The 11,957-nt window shown below is 45.2% G+C and overlaps 1 long non-coding RNA gene across 2 annotated transcripts; it reads right to left on the minus strand.

Annotated features, from left to right (window-relative positions):
• Positions 1 to 1,833: 1,833 nt before the first annotated feature.
• Positions 1,834 to 11,446, minus strand: LOC114010709 (uncharacterized). 2 transcript variants are annotated; one of them, XR_003552300.2, is made up of 2 exons: positions 11,282 to 11,446; positions 1,834 to 2,068 (listed from the first exon to the last, which is right to left on the minus strand). It is a non-coding gene; the product is annotated as an uncharacterized LOC114010709 (long non-coding RNA). The 2 variants fall into 2 exon arrangements; XR_003552299.2 differs by lacking the exon at positions 11,282 to 11,446 and adding an exon at positions 4,796 to 5,017.
• Positions 11,447 to 11,957: the final 511 nt, after the last annotated feature.

Below are 11,957 nucleotides of genomic sequence, written 5' to 3' on the forward strand. Positions count from 1 at the left end.
TTCTCCTGCTCTGTGCAGATTCATATGGTAACAGGAGCCAAGGTCAGGGAAGCATTAGTCAGTCTGAATTTGGCAAACGGGGATGTCAGTGTCTGATAGCCCTGGCTCGCAGATTAGATTAGCGTGAAATGCCCTGCCTAGGTTATCCTTGAAAATCACTTCAGCTACTGCAGGAGGCGGCTGTTCATTGCATTAGCAGGGTTGAGAGCAGGACGGTTACTTTCAACAAACATTTGCTTTGCCAGTCTGGATTTTCCAGGCTGTTGGTGTTGGTTTAAGCCTATATGATTTGATTGTAAATACCCCCAGCCTTTTTAATGGGGTGCTACAAATCTGTTCATATTTAAGCTACGGTTCTTTTATCTCTTTCCTTTTTCCTTTTCTTTCAATCATGTCCGAGGGGTGTTCACTGACAGGCCACTTTCAATGGTGGTTCCTTCCCTGTGGAGGTCTTGTTAGACCTGTGCAAGGGTGCGGGGTTTTGTACAGTGAATTCCTGCAGAAAGACCGTGATTTAACCCCTGCCAAGCCTGCACATCCATGGGGTGCCAAGCAGCACTGAATACTACCTCAGCAAAGCGGGGCATCCACATCAGTGTAAATTTTTAATGGACAACCCCTACGACAAGCAAGACTAATGAGCTTGTATGCAACGTCCTCTGCCCAATGTGCCCCCAGTTTTGGAGCAGGCAAGTCGGCCCCAGCTGCCAGACACCATGCTCCACTGCTCCAGGCCATGGGTGGCAGCTGGCGAGTTCATCCTTCACTGCTGGGTTAGAGAAAACATCTGGGATGACAACAGGTAACCTCGTTCCTGTAACAGGAGACAAGCAGGTCAGATCTATGACGCTTGTTTTGATCACATCAAGAATGTCCTTTGCATATCTAATCTATTTATTTTTAAAATATTTTCTTGATAGAAAGGCAAACATTAAGAATGAAGAAGAAAATGCCAAGTGGGTTCTCAATGCTGTTTGCCAGTCACCTTTAGTCTGCTGTCACTTGTAGTCTAGAGCAAAGGCGAGTCTTTTGAAGCACTACTGATATTATTAGAAACCTAAATATTTGCACTGCCTCTCCTTGTCTCCATCAGTTTCACACAAGACACCAGCTTTTCTGTTAGCAGTCCTGAAGGCTGAAGTCCTTGATCCATGCTGTGCTCACCAGCAGGCTGGGATGCAAAGAGATGGGGAGACAATATGGATCTAAGTCACCTCTACTTTCCTGCCCCTTTGCATAAAGTGTTGCAGTTAAATGGGTGCTCAAGTTGTGGTGGTTATGGTAGGACTGTAATGCCTTGCAGTGATGCAGCCCTTCCCATGCACTCGCCCTTAGGGCAAGTCCTCATCCCTTCTGCAACCGTGGAAAAGCACGAAGTGAAATATCAAGATCAGGCCAGCGTCAGTATTAACAGAACTTGGGGAAAATGCCATTAAACTCAGTCTAGAGCATTTTTCATTTAATTCTGTGAGAGCCTGACAATAAATATTTGTATTCCTTCTACTCTACATACCCCGACTATCATTCAGTAAATTTCATATGGTACAGGAGTGTGAAACAGTCATCCCCAAAAGTAAATATCTTCCAGCTTCACGGTCATTTGACAGAGGTCTGTTTTGCTCTATACAGGCAAATCAGCTTCCAAAAAGCCACATGTTTCTGGAAGAACAATATTAACAAAATTGAAGTGCGTGTGAGGCAAAGCCAAGACGAAGGCAGGAACGCACTCAGATGTCAGTAAACACTCCCTTTTCTTTAGCCGCTACCGCTCCCTTGCCCCTTTTTTTACTGGCACAGGGTAAAAAAAAAAAAAAATCCTGATAAAGCCACAAATGACAGAAGGCAAATTTAATTTTTGCGGTGAAACCAGTGTGAAACAGCATTGGGCTGAATTAAAGCCATACAAACTGGGGATCAATCAAACAGTTTGTGCAGAAGCATCCCAGGACAGCCGTGCCGTTGCTGAAGTCTGCGATGGAAGCAGGGCCAGGAGTCACATGGAGATGAGTCCTTGCAAAGAGTCATCTCTCATATAATCAAAATCAAAATACAGTCCAAGATGAGATTGCTGTAAATAAAAGGAAATATTATTAGTTTCAGATAGCATCATAACACTAAGTTTCAGAAGAAATCAAAGCCAACGTGTTGAAGAAAATAACCACCCCTTTTGGCCCATCTTACAGAATGAGGTATTGGCATCAGACAGCCCCTCTGGATATGGAGATGGTTTTTCACATACATGCTCCTTACAAAATCAGGAAAAAACAACCCCAAACCCAAGAAAAGGGGCTTTCTGCCTACCTTCTCCACATTTCTGTTATAGTCTGGTCTCTATACGTTTTACCAGGTGAGGCCATGGGAACCTTTTTTTTTTTTTTTTTTGCCTGATGAATTTTGCTTGTTTCAAACCTGCAAAAGTCACAAATTTCCATCTGAAAAGTCAGTTGTACTGTGCATGGCTACTAGCAGGAATAGAAGCTGGGGCTATCTATGCCTTGATTAATGTTGAAGCAAGAGAGCCAATTTTATGAGAAAATCAAGGGTGGCTTCACTGAACCCAGTAGCATGACTTAGTGGATTCAAGATTTCACCCCAACCATTCCTCCTGCAGTCTACAAACTGAACCTGAAAGTCAGGTGTTTGTCTTTCACTTTTCCATCACCAATAATCTGTGTTTGGACTTTCATAGGCAATTGTGTTTACAACTCATAAACCAGAAACCCACTCTGACACTGAAGTTGTCCCTGCAGAGCTCACAAGAAGAAGAAGCACTGCAAGTTCATTTTAGTTAATCAAGTCGGTTGGTAAAGTCCTGTATATAGGCAGTAGTTCACTCTGCTGCATAAGCAAGGGCCAGACATGTTTACATGTTTCCATAGTCACTTAACAGCCGCCACATACAAAATCTCCAAGTTTCGCATGCTTTCAGGTGAGCAGAATTCCACCTGGATGCTAGCCTTCATTTTGCTCCCATTAAGACTGTTAGCTGTAGCTGATGTCTTGGGATCACCAGAAAAGTAGCTACACGTCATTTGCTCAGACACTCAGTATTACATTTTTGCTCAGTTTCCGCTGTTCGTTTGGCTGGTTCAGTTTCTATCTGTACCTTTAATTCTCATGAACATTGTAAGGTAGTCCATTCACATTTCTAAAGTGGTGGGCTCTTCTTTGCCTTGCCTTGGTCTGTGTGTGACAAATGCCTGTTTATGAGCTGCCATGTGGATTTTTTCTGATGCTTCTTTTATTTCCACAGTTGGGACTGTGATGTCTCTTCCAGGACCCACAAAAAACCTGCTCAAACATCTTCAGAAACTGTGCAGGTTACGGTTTTTAGTTTTATTAATTCTTTTGCTGTGGGCAGAGGTTGTTGAATTCTCAGAGATGAGAGTAGCAAAACTAACTGAAAACACGTAATGCTTCATCAGGAGCACAGGGGCTGCTCTAGTGGGTTAATTTTTTTTTTTTTTTTTTTATGGCTGTGGTCTCTTCTAAGACTTGCATACCCTTTCTGAGGGGCTTCCTCTGTCCATCTGGGGTGCCTCAGCATTGCAGTGGTCCAACCATTTTTCTCTGGCAGTGAGGTGACAGCTGAAACCATGGCTTCTGCCTGGAGGGTCTCAGGAGAACATTTACACTGGTTGTACCCCTGCTTCATAGTGGTGTGTCACTGGTGTCCAAGATGGTTAAGGCCAGAGCCTTAGCCAACAAGCGATAACTCAGCTGTGCACCTCTCAGCATCAGTGCAAATCACATTGTGGACAACAATGGCTCAGATGAACCCAAGCAAGACTAAAGGGATGCTGATTAAAAAGGTGGGATGCTTTAAAGAGCTCACTTTGACATTGACCTCACATCACTCTATAGCAGATGTCTCCTTGCTGTCCCCATGCTGAAGAAACATGAGTCCTTTTCAGAACTCGCAGGACAGCACTCTCTAAAAGCACCTTATTTCATCTCTGGCAAGCTAAGAAATTCCCTTATTTCCTTCTGGATGAGGCCTCAGTGACCCATGCCTTCCTGACCTCCCATTTGACTCGCTGTGATTCCCTATTTGAATCTGGATATGAGGACAAGGCCAGCTCAGCTTGCCTTCTCCGTGCTTCAGGCTTCCATGGATGTAGATGACTCCACTGGCTCCCAGGCAGCTTCTGGTGCCAGTCATCTAGCCCATTTCGGTTTCCTGAGGTTGTGATGCTATCTCAGGAATAACAGAAAGCTAAGATTAAGCTGAAGACAAAACAAGTGTGGGTTTTTTTTTTTTTCTCCTTGCTGGAGCCTGGCTGTTAGAAGAGATCAGACAAATTCAGTCCCTGAGCACCTTTAGGAAATTAGGTAAACCCTTCCTGCCCAGATGAGCTCTGTCAAAATGTGACTCAGTCTTCATTACTGCAAAAGCAATTGTTCCTGTCTCAGCTGCAAGGTCATCTCGGGATTAAAATATTTGCAGCTTACTTCTGATGAATATTCGCTGTCTGAAGGCAAATGAGGAAGACACTTCATTTTCCTTCAAAACACTCATAGCTTACGCAGATCCAGCTAGTCCTTCCTCTGGGACAACGTCACTTACATAAAGATGAACTTCCTAAATAAAGCTAAAACCAGCTACTAGGGAAAAAACTTGAATTTCCCGAAACACTCGGAAATGAGGGAAATGCCATTAAACAAGTAAAAGAAGGGCATTTAAGTTATTATTCTTTCCAGATCTTGTATTATAATTGCCACTTTTACAATAGCACCTATATAAAGCAATTGAGATAAGAATCCCCCTGAGACAGGCATTGTGAAAAGTCCTTACCGCGAGAGGCAATCCCCATAACAGCAAGGAGGTTGATGTTGAAGAAATTGAAGGATCTTATAGCTGAATGTCCTGTCAGTAAAGCTGGATAACAAACCTTCCTTTCACACTCCGTTCACCTTCAGTGAAGGAGGACAAATTAACCGGCACGGCGTGCCACACTAATGACTTCCAGCATTCGGACTAGGTCACTTTGAATCCATCTGCCGGGGAGACCGCGGGCAGAGGTGACCTGCCTTGCCAGGGCGGAGGGCAGGTGGGATGTAAGCCAGCTCCGAGCCAAAGGCTGCGCGGCCACGTTGGCACGGTGCCGCGGTTCCGTTCCTCTGCCTGGCTGCTGGGACCGAGGGGAGCGAGCAGAGAGCGGGGGGGAAGGATAATCCTGTAGATAAAAAGAACTGAAAGAGAGAGCGTTCCAGTGACTTCCCTAAGGTCACGCGGAGGCACTGGCTGGGGTGACAACAGGGCACAGTAGTGAAGAGCAACAAGACAAATCTCCTTTTCTGGAGGGCGAGCAACCCAACTTTGTCTGACCTGGGCTTGGAAAACGTGTTGTACGGACAAAGCATTCACCTCCTCTTTCTTCGGGCTGTGCTGGCTGCGACGTGGCCAAATTTGTATTTTTCTTCTCAAATTTCTTTGTGATTTTCCCTATTCCGCCACCAGAGCCCAGGGTGAAGTGTTAGATACCAGTGAGGAAGATGAGGGCACACAGAAGGAATGCAAGTGTTGGAGGAAGCTGGGCTGCCAAACAGCATCTGCGTCTACTGCTGAAGGCTGTGTTGGTGCTGACACACGGGGTTATTTCTGCTGTGCTATTACCCGGGTGTCTAATTAAAGACAAGGTTAAAAACACAGCCTGAGATTTAAAGTTGTGAATACTTACTAGCGGAGATTGCAGATTTTGCTTTAGTGTTTAAAAGGTCAGAAGCTTTACAGCTCCTGCTAATCTCCACCGAGATGCATCCCAAACGCCCTCTCAGGCAGCACAAGCCTAGCTTTAGAACACTGGGGCAGCAGAGAAGTATTCCCCTGCCAGGGCTAATCAGAAAAGATTGCACTAATGAGAAACTTACTCAGATTTTTCAGACTTAAAATGCTTGGTAAAAACATTCCACTTTTTTTTTTTTTTTTTTTTAATATAGGGAATGAAGTGGTTTTTTTTATTGCAACCAAGCCAGTGTATTGTTTAATGCATAAAGTGGGGGGATAAATAATATTTTTCCATTAGGCTTTATTTGGCATTCAAAAGAAGTACAAAACCATATTTTAAATCGAGCTACTTATTCATGCCAAAAAGCATGAGTCACACATGATGGTATTCATGGAGAAGCCAGCAAAGCTTGGAGAAATATTTTGGTGTTAGGTTTCTGTTCCATATCCAGAACCAGACAAACCAAAGTGTCTGGAGGGCGAAATTCGAGAATAACAACAGTGGTCAAGATTTTCAAATTCAGGTGCCTAAGAGGTAGTTCCATTCCAGGGGACTTTGATAAAAGATAATGTCATTGCTTGAAAATTTGACTCCTGTAAATTTTCCAAAAGCTTAACGGGCACCAGAGGTGTGCACTGCAAAGGCAACTGGGGTGGGATTCAAGTACCCGCTTGTAGGTGGCTGCATGTGAACTAGGGACTATGCTCTCGTCATGGCAAATATGGATGGTGCCTACAATAAAGTTACAGTCAGTGGAGTCTGGAAGTGACTCAGTTGACTAACGAGGAGGTGACTCCTGCAGCGTACACCAAATTATGCTGAAGGCTCCACGGTCTGTATTAGCTCAATCTCCGCTGAGTATAAAGGAAGCATAGACACTTAAACTTTACGTACATACTGGCACTTATGTGTTTTAGTGTGTAACTGAATCCCACAGCAGATGTTTCAATACAGACCATCCGTGTAACTGTAGCCAAGCTGTCTCAAACTACGACTAAACCAGTTGTGTCTCAGGGACACCCACTCCACACAGAGGTTACTCCTCTGTGCACACATTCTTCTCCTTGCACATCTGTTCCTTCACAGCAAGGAAACAGAGGTTCTCCAAGTCCCCCTCAACCAAACCTCAGAGGTGAACACCCTCACTCAAAGCAAAATGCCAGAAGACCTTCTAGCTCTGCCCACATGGACGACACGACCCGCTCTCAAGCTGCAAGAACTACCTGACCATGCCTTATGCCTACAGGTCACAGGCTTGAAACCCGAGGTTGAAGTTTGAGTTCCAACCACAGGAAAATGGAGTCAGCACCAACCCTGACAGCCGGGGCTATCTCCTTGGCACTGTGCTGGCCTCAAAGGTATTGAGATTCCTGACCAAAACCATTTTCAATCATGCTGTTTCCGTGAAAGACAGTCTTGGAAACCAAACATACACAAACACTGTCCCACCAGTCTTTGGAGCCTCCCCTGGCACATCTTAGAACTGGCCTGAGCTTCCAAATATTTTTAAGAACTCAAGTTTTGTTTCTTTTTCCTTTTTTTTTTCTCCTTTTTTTTTTCTCCATTTATCCACTTTCACAAACTTTTTTCCATAGGAAATCGCAACAGAAGTCTGATCACTGACTCTCGTTACATGGACCTTTAAATCTCTGCAGGGTGACACTGGAAATCAAGGGTTTCTTACGTTCATTAAGCTCCCTGCAATATCTAATATGCGTGTGTACATATACATATTTATATCTAATCTATGTAACAAAGGACAGGAAGAGAGGGAAAATCAACCCCAAATTCCTCATGGCTAAATGTCTGAACGGGTGAGGAATGCTGACAGAGGGGGAGGCGTGTGCCTGCAGCCCAGGGAGAGATTGCAGCGATGCTGCAACTGCACTGAAGCAAGGCTGCCCTGATAACCAGAAACATCCAGAGGACTCAGCATCACGTTTGCTGCAAAGGACATCAACAAATATGTAAAATGATGAATGTGTTCCACAGAGCATACACAAGGTAATGTGTTGGAAAATGAAAGAAAATGAAGGGGGGTGGGGGGATGGGGGATGACAAATGACAGTCAGGGCTCCTCGGCTCTGCGTTTTGCTCTGCCTTTCCTGGGGTCCAGCTTCCTTGGGAGCCAGGGCTGAAGAGCTGAGCACTAAGCGATACGTGCCGCACCGACCTCGTGTGATCCCGCGGGGCTGATCTGCGAAGGCACGGTGTAAAGCCTGGAAATGGTTCCTGGGGAGGGGTGGGCCTCACCACTTGTACGGGACATTTTTATAACCCTGCCCCTTGGACTGGGACTGAGAAAACAACAACCAAGCCGGTCACAAAGGGTGGCGTTGCCAAGTAAGGCAGTTGAAACTAATGATATAAATACACTTTGAACAAGACGTCTTTATCAGGAGAGGAAGTATTAAGAGCTACAGTGACCAGGCAACACGGGAGAAAGGAGGATAAAGAGGGACTGAGATAAGGTTAATGAAGAATGACAAATAGAGCCAAGTGGCTTTTTCCTGTTTAAAAAAATAAAAAATAAAAATTTGTCCCTTCCACTTACGAGCTCAAGGACGGAGAGGGGACTTTCCTCCGCCAAGGAGCTGCACAAAGCGAGCCCCAGCAGCAAAAGGGAACTGGTGCCGCTGAAACCCAAACCCTCGCCCTTACCAACACGGGGTGAAGCCCCAGTCCAGCCACAGGTCATCCTGCTCCCCTTGGGGATAACTGGATTGTTCCCATGGGGCACAGCCTCTCTGGGCACAGGCAGCCCCGGGCAGTCCGGGCACACAGGCAGGGGCACGGCTGCTACTGCCCTCCCCGAAGCCCGGGAAAGCCAGCCACAAGCAGGTCAAGCCCTGCAAAAACAGTTGATTGAATAGATTTCTCATTTTGATATTCCAGAAAAGTTCCAAAAAGAATAATGAAGTGAATTGATTAATTAAAGAGCAGGAATCAACCAAAAGCAGAGCAGTACCTCCCGGCTAACACACCCTATTGCACCTACAGCAAGAATTGTTTTCATCTCTCCGTGGTGTGGTTTTAATTTCTAATAACAGCTCCCTACAGCCATTTGCAAGCAAATTTCCCTGCTTGTCAGATGACCTGAACCTCTCCATGGATGACTCCCTTTCTAGTGGATGGAAAATGCAGCAGGCTCAGCAGCAGTGCTGGGAGACCAGGAAGAGCCCATCCCAGTAACTGGCTGGCTCGAACAAAACTAAAGCCAGTGGAAAGAATCCAAATTACTTTCGAGGACGCTGGCTCAGGGCTTTTGAGATTTCGGGCCAAGATGACAGTGCTAGAAGTCATAGAAGCAGAGCAGGTGTGAAGGTCAGGAAGAGATTTATAGGGTAGCACCCACTGCCCAGCCTGCACAGTCGCCCCGCAGAGCAGGCTCTGCCTGCCGCCACGCTAGCTTGCTAACGAGTGAGCTTTCGCTGAACAGTGTCAGGACCCTGGGACCAAACACAGGCTTTAATTAATTAACCTGACCCCCTGCACCCACGCTGTAAGTAGCCTTGTCTCCAACCCCGCCTCGGGCTCCATCTCCACCTGCTCCTGAGCAGGCTGCCCAGATGGACCCCGGACCTTGCCTTGTCTGGTGGCCACCGAACAGAGCTGGTCACTGCTGGTGGCCCGCCTGGAAAAGCACCCTGTCAGGGATGGCACTGTCTGTGTTGGGAGCCCCCTCAGCTTCCAGCTCGTCCTCCCTCGTGGAGCAGCTTCACTCTGACTGCTCCCAAGCAGGCACTTAAATATCCTATACCTAACCCACACATGAGGATCCCATGAGCAGCTGATGACAGGTCTTGCAGGCATCCCAAAGTGTTTTCCGTACTCAGCTTCACCAGCCTTCCTGGCTTTGGCAGGCGTGTAACTTTCCTACGAGCAAGGCAGCTGGGCATAGGTTGCTTCACTGCAAGTCAAATCAAGACAGCTGACCTTCAAGAGCACCTTGAAGACGTATCAATGTTCTCCAAAGGAAAAGGGATGCAGTTTCCAGGCCAGGCCATGCAATACTCCAGCCAATTTCAAGTTCTGAAGAAAGGGGTTAAGTGAAAACCTGGGTTTACATATAGATATAATGAGGTTAAAAACCGAGTGTTACATCATGGTGAGTTGTATGTTGTGTATAAACTAAAAAAAAATAAAATATCCAAAACCCAGCTTAATATACACACATCCATACTTTTTTGTGGTTTCTTCTAGCTCATCTCAGACAACAGGACCTGGATATTCTTATCATTCAGTCTCAAATTCAGATTTGGGAGCTTTGATATGCCATTTATAACCTAATTTATCCAGCAATAAGGTAAGGTTGCAATGGCCCATTTCTCAGGACTGCTCTCAGCCTTAGCACATTACTGTTTACAAAATACGTGTGCAACACAGATTGATATTCGCTTGGTATAACATGCAGGTAGATCATCACCTGAAAAGCATATCTGAGTAGCAAAGCATTATTAATGATAACTTGTATTTTGATAAGGCTGACAAAATTTGAGAAAGGGCTAGGGGCGATGAAAAGATGGATGGGAAACTCTTAGTAGCTGTTTTTTCTCACAGGAAGATTTACGATCTCTCGCAGGAGCTGCAGAGGGACTTCCTAGCTCTTACCTCCAGAAAATGAAACACATTCCACTGAAAAGTGGTGGTAGCTAAGAATATCTGAAAGGAAATATTCCACATAGCTTCCTTTGTGTCTCCACATGGAGCCTCTTTGACCTCGAAAAGCCAGTCCGTCTCATCACTTCCATCCCATGCAGATATAAACATTTGTTGCTACTTCGTGTCATTGGTGTATACACCGAGATGCACCTTCAAAACAACTCATTCTTTACAAGCTGAGATGTGCAGCCCAGGCAGGTCTGTGCCTTACCACACAACCTACCACATCACTCAGGATACCTAGGGGTATTTTGTTCCAATAACATTTAAAGCACTCTTTTTAACAATATCTTAATTTCGTGTTTTAATAAAAAAGGCAGACCTAGGCTACAGCGGAACAATTCCCTGCATGAAATACCTTCTGAACTCCAGAAAAACGTGTTTTAATAGACTTCCCTTGCATAACATCTAACAAGATTTTCAAATGTACAGATGCTGTCCAGTTGCCATCACTTTGCTGGCAGCTGCTTCACAGACCTTTTCTACAGGAAAAATAAGCTATCAAAAAACGAAAACACAGAAAAATATGGTCAAAATAATATTATTTGGTAGAAGTACCATCTGCTCATTTAAAAGCAGCAAGTGTTTAATATCCTGTAGTCACTCTTGTTTTTCAGGCTTTTTTATGGTTCTGAAATATTTGCAGGACAAAGGTCCTGGAAGTCCCAGGCAAGGGAAGAGATCCACCGCTGTAAAAACAAACCCAGAACCAACCAGCTCATTGATGAGATCAGCAAAGAAATGTCATTTACTCCACTGTGTCCAATGCAGTGCATGCTTAGAGCTGCCTCCTTGCTCATCAAAACACCCTCCTTTTGGAACCACCCCTCCTCAGAGAGAAGAAGGGGAATTAGCTGAAAATCCATGCAAAAAAATTGGAAAATACTAACTTGTCTCACTTCATGCTGTGCAAGGATTTCACTGGAAGGAAAGCAGAGGGACTCCATAGATCTGAACATGTGCAAGTGCTTCTTTGTGGACCCAAAGGTTTTAGGGAAGCTAAACCAGGCTTATTATTGAATTTCTTTTTGTATGCTGTAAATTACTAAAGAGAGGTCCCAGATTTCAAAATCTGGCCTGAATTTCAACCTCCCAAAGAGCTAGGCTGATTGACTCTGTGGTTATAGTTCAACTGCTGTCACGGAGCCAGTTGCAAAACTGGCATGTGGTTCCAGCTCAGATTTTGATTATTTTTGGACCAAGAGCTGATTGTGTCTGGATCTGGGATTTTACATTATGTGTCTATTAAATAACATTTTGCAAATGCTCAGCCCAGAAGAAGAGAGTACATTCCAAGTGGCATAAACTGTTTTAAAACAAAACTGTTTTCTAAGCCTCAGGTTCCCATATTCTGCATCATTAGGACCTGAGAAGCACTGAGAGCTGCTTGCAGCCAACAGCTCAAGCATCACCCTTGATGGAGCAGTCCCAGACCCCATCTGAGTCTTCTTCTCCCTCCGCCACCCTGCAAAACCTGAGCCTTCACGAGCAAATCCAGCATAGGTGTCCCAAGGATGCAGACAGGCCTCCCAAACTGGCCACATCATGCCTCTAATGGCAAAAGGA

This window comes from Falco peregrinus, chromosome 4 (genome assembly GCF_023634155.1).
Source record: "Falco peregrinus isolate bFalPer1 chromosome 4, bFalPer1.pri, whole genome shotgun sequence".
Lineage (NCBI taxonomy): Eukaryota > Metazoa > Chordata > Aves > Falconiformes > Falconidae > Falco > Falco peregrinus.